Source organism: Mixophyes fleayi, chromosome 2, assembly GCF_038048845.1.
Source record: "Mixophyes fleayi isolate aMixFle1 chromosome 2, aMixFle1.hap1, whole genome shotgun sequence".
Lineage (NCBI taxonomy): Eukaryota > Metazoa > Chordata > Amphibia > Anura > Limnodynastidae > Mixophyes > Mixophyes fleayi.
In genome coordinates this window covers 75,962,460-75,971,710 of record NC_134403.1, presented here as the reverse complement: position 1 = coordinate 75,971,710, position 9,251 = coordinate 75,962,460, and positions in this window count along the sequence as shown.

Genomic DNA, 9,251 nt, shown 5'->3' with positions numbered 1-9,251 from the left:
GGCACAGTTTAACAAGCTTCTCTCCCCACAAGAATATTTTTCAGGATAGCCAAGATTCTTCAAGGCAGAGTCCCAATGAGCAGCAAACTCTACCAATGAATCTCAACACCCGAGTGTAAGATCATAAGTGGAACGATAGTATCATTCCTTTTACATGTTAGATTAAATGATGCCATAACATGGTTGAAGTTCTCACATGTTCAAATATCCAATAATTCTACTATTAAAGCCAGCCTGCATTATATATGTAAAGCAAACTTGTGTTGTTAATGGTACACAAGATTATAATGAAAGAAGTCTGTACCTGACATAACATACAAAAGACAGGACACAATGCATAACTAGAGATGGGCGGGCTCGGTTCCCTGAGATCCGAATCCATCCGAATTTCGCATATCCGAGTACCAAGCGGAGCAGGCTCGGTACTCTCCCGTCCGTTCGGTATCGAAATCGAGGCAAAACGTAATTGTGACGTATTCGTATTTCTGAGCTCGGTTCTCGTGAGATTTGAAAAGCATAAATACCCACCTCCACAGCAATCCATCGCCATTTGACAGAGGGAGAGAGCAGGGTTAGGTCACAGGCTATATTACCGCAGGGACAGAGCAATAATTGTACATATTATTGTTTCAATTCTATTCTATACAATTCTACTATTAATACCAATTGTATTAGCAATTGTTAAAGCAGTAAGAGAGGAGGATAGAGGAGGCTTTTTTTTCAATTTTTGGCACTCCAAGTGCTTTTCGGGTGTCCCATATTCCCCAATGTTTTTCAGTAATTTTTCTGGCTGTCAAAAGTCATATTTGTCAGCAGTATCTAAAACAATATTTTGCACTCCAAGTGCTTTTGGGGTGTCCCATATTCCCCAGTGTTTTTCAGTAATTTTTCTGGCTGTCAAAAGTCATATTTGTCAGCAGTATCTAAAACAATATTTTGCACTACAAGTGCTTTGGGGTGTCCCATATTCCCCAGTGTGAAACACTAATTTTTCTGGCTGTCAAAAGTCATATTTATCAGCAGTATTTCTACAATTTTTTGTACTACAAGTGCTTTGGTGTGTCCCATATTACCCAGTGTGAAACAATAATTTTTCAGTCTGAAATGTCAGACAGTCCCTTTCCTTACTGGGAAGAAAAGCAGGCCATTTGGAAACCCATTTACAAACTTGCTTTGCAATACCTAAGCTACCCACCCTCCAGTGTGTACTCTGAACGAGTATTCAGCACAGCCGGGAACTTAGTCAGTGATCACCGTAGAAGGTTACTTCCCAAACATGTGGAGAAATGATGTTTATAAAAATGAACTACATCTTCCACGAGGAAGGCCTTCACCATCAAAGACATCCAAGCACTGACTGTTCTCTAATGGCGGATTCAAGCGGCGATGAATTGATAGTCTGTGATGATGACGTACACACTGATGAGGGTGAGGATGAAGCTATAGATGATGATGATAACATCTTTTTAAAACTTTCTATTTAAGTGTAGGTTGCAATCTATCCCCAAAGACGAAAGGGACTTGGGGCATTTCTATATCACGTACCGTCTTGAAAGGCTGCTGTTTGAGCAATTTCTCATTAAGGGTAGGGTGTCATACACAGACTGACCCCAAACTGGCATTGTCCATTTCAATTAATATTGTACAGTCTATAACAGCTGATTTTTTTTTACTATTTTCTACAAGTGGAGCGGGGCCTATAGAGACAGAAACCAAACTGCCTTTGTCCATTTCAATTTATATTGTACAGTCTATAACGGCTGAAGTTTTGAGTATTTTCTACAATTGGAGGGGGGCCTAGAGAGACAGAAACCAAACTGCCTTTGTCCATTTCAATTTATATTGTACAGTCTATAACGGCTGAATTTTTTGGTATTTTATACAATTGGAAGGGGGGCCTATAGAGACAGAAACCAAACTGCCTTTGTCCATTTCTTTACATATTTAACTATTAGTGTAGGGTGTAATAGACATCCAAAGACGATGGCTGCATTGCCAATATGCATAGATGGAGAGGAAGACAATCTGGTTTGTGTGTAGAATTAATGAAGGCCTACAAGGAATTGAACTGTTTTTTTTGATAATTTATTAGCTTTACAATTACATTACTTATCCAAGAAACAGGTCGAGCACTAAATTTGGTTATTTTATGCCCAAAAACATTGATTTTTAAATAAAATAGCAAAATAAAACCAAACAAAACCAAAACCAAAACCAAAACACGCAATGGCGGTTTGGCAAAACCAAAACCAAAACACGACGGTAATCCAGATCCAAAACCAAAACACGGGGGTCAGTGAGCATCTCTATGCATAACAAGCAATCCTAAATCAGTATATCCTTTATATTTATTGTATTTGTTTTTTTTGTTTATATTATAGTAGGTTTCGCTCTCGCTACATAGCCCATGATGCCAGTGACTTTAGCACAGCAGAATCCAGGACAGTCCTAAAAATACCGACACATGGTAGTCCAGAGATGTTTTCCAATTCCACCAGAAAGGAAACATTTCAATTTACCCTTTCATCCCTGCAATCATGCAATATGTTTGTCTTTGTCAAAATACTCCTGAAACATATACATGTACACATTCATTTCAGTCTACATCTCATTACCGCAATTATACATTGTTTTGTTTGTACATATACCTTTGACATTTTGCCTGTACACATTTGCCTTGTGTACAATGTTATATCATCACAATGTACCTTGTAAATATTTTATGTTTTATTAAATAGTAGTGTATTGTCGAAGTCAGCAAATTGGATAAAGTCATTTCAATTAAAGTCTAGCAAACTTGGTTGTCTTTGTCTGAAAAGATGCGTATAGTACGCTACGGCGTACAAGGGCACGCTACGGCGTGAAAGGGCGTACGCATCCACTACACGTGGCAGCAACAGTAATTGGTCTTTTACCATACATTCGCACAAACACGCATACTTATAAAATAGTACACATTAATGGTAGTTGCAACACATAGTCAGTTATGTCGAAATATAGTAGTATTTATATGTTATATCAGAGTTACATGTATATTAATGAAATACACGGAACAGGTTGAAGGAATCACATCATGAGTGCTATCAAAATGAACCTCGTTACATATCCTACTGTTTGGTTCACTCTGCGAGGGAATCGCAGAGTGCATACACAAGTTATGAATGATAGGGAATTATGAACTACTTAAGACTAAGGAATCTTGGCGGGAAGAGCAGAGCATACCCCCTGCAGAGATGACCCCCTCCTTTGGATTCCTTTGTATGAACTGGCCAATGATGACGACCCCTTGGACCTTCCTGAGACCTGGACCAATAGATGCAAGATATTCCATCTTCATTGTATTACTGTATTTGATTGTGTATAAAAGCAGCAGCTTGTGATCCAGTGTGCAGACATCTTGTCCCCAGACTTCAGGATTGAATGACTGCACTGGATCCAGAGCGCCTGCGATAAGTAACGGCTGTATTTACTATTACTTCGCTTGAGCATATATATATTCTATTATTTGCGAATAAATCTCTGTGCTTTGGAAACACAACTCGAGGTGCGACAATCGTTATTGGTTAGCGACAATACGCACATAACAGTATTTATGCTTCCTTCATAAAGGCTTCAGACAGAATTAAATATCTGATAAAGATACATACCCCTATAACAAATGGGGACAAAAATTAATAATTGGGATAAATTACTCTCTTAAAATAGACTGCATCAAGTCTAAGAGAATAAATTTTAGCACAAATGGGAATTAGAAATTATATGCAAATTGATGCATATTGCATAATGCTGGATGGGGTTATACAATCCCTGAAAGACATTTAGTATTTGTATGGAGCATGAACATATTCATTTATTGTCTTGATAGTATGTTGCCATAAACAAATCACTGCAAATAGTATTAGTAGTTAGATTGTAAGTTAGATGGAAAAACCTACTAGATATAGGTAAGTTAATGCTGAATTATTTTTGTGTTCAGTTATATAAAATTGTATATAGGGAGATGGTAAAAACAAGAATGAGACCTTACTGTATGGTACTGTGTTCAGTCATTTAGGATACATGAGGAATATGCCATAAAAGTAAATATTGTAGGTTTTATACCCCCAGACATTTTTTGAAATACCATTGACCACAGACAATTGAGATAAATCTGCAAGCAAGAAAAAAAAAAGGGGACTATTTGTTCGAGATAAACATTCTCTATATTCTATGTCACAACCTGTTTTGGAGCTAAAGCAACGAAGATGGATTTAAAGATATGGACTTGTCGCCACTGCCGATTTGGATAAACGCAAAAGACGCAGAACCATGTATAAGGGTCGCACTACAGGTACCAAGTGTTGCAGCATGGTGGTGAACAAATGGAAATAGGCCACAGCACACATTAAGGTACACAGGCATCCGTGCAACAAGCAGCGTGGCAGTTTCTACAAGAAGCAAATTGCCTCCACACTGCGAATGTAACACCTCTCCAAGGCACACAGATGACAGTCCTTTCTCCCAGTCAATTGCTCCTGGTAAAGTACAGAAGATAGAAACATGGACACAGACATAGAACTATATAACTACAATCAAGATAAGATATGGTATTTCATATGTCTGTAGTAAACAAAAGACATTCCTCACAAATACTGTACCATAAAGTAATGCTTGTTTTACATTAGAACAAAGTATATTAGAGTTAGGTAAGCTAAATAGTTTTAGAAATGTTGAATCAGTATTATTATCACAACTGTTTAAATGATGGTTAGGACAACAAAATGTGTTTTAAATTTTATTGGAAACAATTACATTGCTTATGTTTGACCAATCAAAAGAATTTTGTATGGTCACCAGGGGCCGACCATATAGGTAATTGTTTTAATAAATAAAATAATGTAGTGTGTAGAAGTATAAGGGAAACCAGTTAAAATGAATTAGTATAGATAATAGTATGTATGTATATATAGATATATATGTTGTAAGAAGTAGATGTGTTACGTTATAGTTTTATGCATAAATGTATAATATAGAAACTTAGTTTTGGATGATAAATAGAAATTAAATTTTGGATGATAAAATCTGATAACTGATTTCCAGCAAACAAATTAATGTTTGAAGCAGGGAGAAGCAAATTCTCCTTGCATATAGGAGTAGCTATTGAAGATCACACCATAAAATGCAACTTACATTCAGTTAGAGGCTTTAAACAACTGTGTAAATAGAACAAGTTTGTCACTGGATTCCCAAACAGCTGCCATTTACACATTAAAAGCCAGTCCCAAAAGATAATTAGGGATAGACAGACATCCTACATTTAGGGCCTCCATCCTTATCAGCTGGAGGTGAAATTGCTTCAAGAACAATTTGGAGGAATATGTAGGCCAAATGATATTGAACTGATATAGTTATCTCATGATTATTCCTCTTTGTCACACCGGGTCAAATTATTGTAAGGACAGCTGGACAATCATCATACTGAAACTTAGTTATATCAAAGACACCTTTTTATGACACCCCTTCCTTCCCTTGGGCAGGGTTGTTTTAGGACACTCTAAAAAACATAGCTCAGTGAGATTGTGAAAGGACAAGGCTATAGGAACACATGGGTGGGAAAATCAAACCCCATTTTTGGAATGGGGGAGTGGGGGTTGAATATATATGAGAGGCCAGGACATTGCTGTAGAATTAATTTCAGAAACATGCAAGAAAAGGGCAGGAGGAGATGAGTCAGTAGGAGTTAAGACAAGAAAGAAGGATCCTTTTAAGACACCAACAGGTAGCTATACCTCTATTTTCTTACAAGGATACAATATGCATATTAATTATTAGGTGTTTGTTATAATGTCTTGTGTTTTGCTCTATAGTTAGTTAAAGGAAGCATATATAATTTGGAAACTTATTACTTATTATCATTGTGTGTCTTATCTTGTTACTTGAATAACCATAAATAAATATTAGTAAAAGTTGAGCTGAGTTTTCATGCCAAATTATTATTAATTTTGGAATCATTAAAACTATATATATATAAATTGCATACAAATATATTTATGTCAGGCTACAAAGTTTTGGACAAATAAATTCTGCATAGTCAATGAGCTAAGATTATATATCTGTGTAGATTATATATTTATTATTGCAAAGATATATTTCTTGGAACGTAGTGAAATAGATCCACTTTTAAAAACACATGAGCCAGTCACATGCACATAAGTGATACATGTGTTTATATCATATATGATTGGACTAGAAGTAATTTTTGCCCATTTAGTTTTATGAGCCGACCAATTGCAAGCCTTATATAATATATTTGCAGACATATAGGTGTGGCATATAAGATATATCTATAGATATATATATATTAATACTTATATGTTAAATAGATATTATAAATATATATCTATAAATAAAGATTCCGGTTTACAGGGTCGAACGCTCCTCCCCCTCCCAGAAATCGTAAGCCGTAGTAAGTGTCCTTTGCTTACGCAGATTAATTAAACGTTTCTGTGTTTAGTTGCGCATGGTTTATTTTTGGGCACTCACAGATCAAATTTGTGGATTGTATGCCCAAAATCAGAATTTACGTTTCTTGATGAATCAAGCCCCTTGTGGGCAAGCCTATGGTACCCGCATGTTTTTCAGTTTGCTTTAATGTGTACATGCATGCTTGCTGCTAGACCTCAGGTTTGGCAGACAGTGTTGGGCACTTATTCTTATAACACCACTTCTCTAAAGGGAATTATGCCCGGGCAGCTGCTGGTTATTCTGCAGCATCAATCCTATTGGAAAATGCTGGCAATGCATAACTGTTGACAAGTGGATGATTTTTTTTTTTTTTCGGGGGTGGAGGAAACCGCCCCCTGAAAAATCCTCTGTGCGCCCCTGACAGTCTTAATAAATAGAAGTTGTCAAAGAAAACAAAAAAAAGAGCTTGCCTTTTGATAAAACTATTGATAGTAAGCCAAATCGTGTCACACACTGGAACAGTTTCAGTTGGCAGAACTACCTCTTCCAACCTCACTAAAAAAAATGGGCAAACATAACAGAGGCCTTGATAGAGTATACAAGATACAGCATGGTGACCAATGCAGAGCCTGATCATATTCATTGCGAGTCTAGAGTCTCTAATTTTGGTTTAAGTGGAATCTGAGGGAAGTGTAGCTTTACATATGGTATTTAAGGCATCTGGGGTCTATTATTATTATTATTTTTTTATAAGATGCCACAGATTCCATAGTGCCGGATACAGAAGTAAGTAACAAATAGATAAGGTAATACACATAAGTAGCACAGATGAGTGTGAGCAATGCTATGGGGACTGGCAAAAGACGTGATGGGAGGTACGAGGGAGTCAAACAGTAGACTGACATGGGATAATAGGTAGAGATGACCCAGCCACAAGAGCTTACATTCTAGAAAGAAGGAGGGGTGATGAGGGACAGTAGGAGATGGCATGGGAGGAAAGAAGAGGTAATGGATAGAATGGTTAGCAAGTGGCTTGAAAAGGTGAGTTTTGAGTAAGTGTTTGAATGGCTGAAGTTTGGGGGAGACACGAGTGAGCAGGGCCGCCGAGAGGGGGGGAGCGGGTACTAATTACCCGGGCCCGGGCATGCCAGGGGGCCCGGCCCGGGCCCTTGCGCCGACGGGTTTTTTTTTGTAATTTTTTTTTTTCTCAAAACTATTTTTTTTTTGTTTTTTTGGGGTTTTTTTGGCGGCGGCGGGGGGAGGGGGGGCTTGGTCGTTGGTGGGGGGAGCAGGGTAGTAAAAAAAAAATTCATACTCACATGATCGCGGCGCCGGCGTCCCTCCTCTCTGCTGCTCTGTGCTCCATTCAGACTGTCTGAATGCCGGGTGTGACGTCATCATGTCACGCCCAGCATTCAGTCAGTCTGGAGCAATGGAGCACAGAGCAGCAGAGAGGACCAAGAGAGAAAAAAAGGAAAAGGTGAGGAAAACGGGGGGGGGGGGGGGGGGGGGGGAGGGGCCTGTCATAGAGGGGTTAAAAAATGAGGGGGGCTGTCATAGAGGGGTTAAAAAATGAGGGGGGGCTGTCATAGAGGGGTTAAAAAACGAGGGGGGCTGTCATAGAGGGGTTAAAAAATGAGGGGGGGCCTGTCATAGAGGGGTTAAAAAATGAGGGGGCTGTCATAGAGGGGTTAAAAAATGAGGGGGGCTGTCGTAGAGGGGTTAAAAAAGCGAGGGGGGGCCTGTCATAGAGGGGTTAAAAAAGCGAGGGGGGGACTGTCATAGAGGGGTTAAAAAAATGAGGGGGGGCCTGTTATAGAGGGGTTAAAAAATGAGGGGGGCCTGTTATAGAGGGGTCAAAAAAGAGAGGGGGGCCTGTCATAGAGGGGTTAAAAAGTGAGGGGGGCTGTCATAGAGGGGTTAAAAAAGCGAGGGGGGGCCTGTCATAGAGGGGTTAAAAAAGCGAGGGGGGGGCCTGTCATAGAGGGGTTAAAAAATGAGGGGGGGCCTGGCACAGAGGGGTTAAAAAACCGAGGGGGGGTCTGTCATAGAGGGGTTAAAAAAGAGCCTATTGATTTTGATGTGTTAGCCACGCCCCAATGGCGCATTTGCCACGCCCCCAAATGCATGACCACACATGCAATTTTTTTTTTACCATACTCGACTATAAGGGGGGCCCCATTAATTTGTTGTACAGGGGCCCTGAATTCCTCTTGGCAGCCCTGCGAGTGAGACGGGGTAGGGAGTTCCAAAGAATAGGGGCAGCATGACAGAAGTGTTGGAGCTGAGCATTAGAGGATTTAGTGAGAGGTAAATTGAGACGGCAGTCAGAGACAGAGCGTAGTGGCCTGGTAGGTATGTACCTCAAACACGGTCAAAGATGTAAGGGGGAGAAGTATTGGTAAGGGCTTTGTAAGTGAGGGTAAGGAGCATGAATTGAATTCTGAAACGGATAGAGAGCCAATGAAGGGATTTACACAGAGGAGTAGTAGAAGAGGCGCGGCCTAGCCGCAGCATTCTGTTTGGATCGAAGGTCAGAAAAGTGAGAGTCAGGGAGAGCAGTGAGAAGGAGGTTGCAATAGTCAAGACAAAAAATAATGAGTAAATGGAGCAGAATTTTGGTTGCTTCCTGATTTAGGAAGGGACGGATTTACGGGATGCCATGGGATGTTGCTGAGGAGAAAGTGGCAAGATTTGTTGAGGGACTGCATATGAGGGGTAAAGCTGAGGACTGAGTCAAGGGTGACTCCAAGGCAGCAGGCTTGGGTGACAGGAGAAAGAGTGTTGTCAACCAAGAGGGAGATATT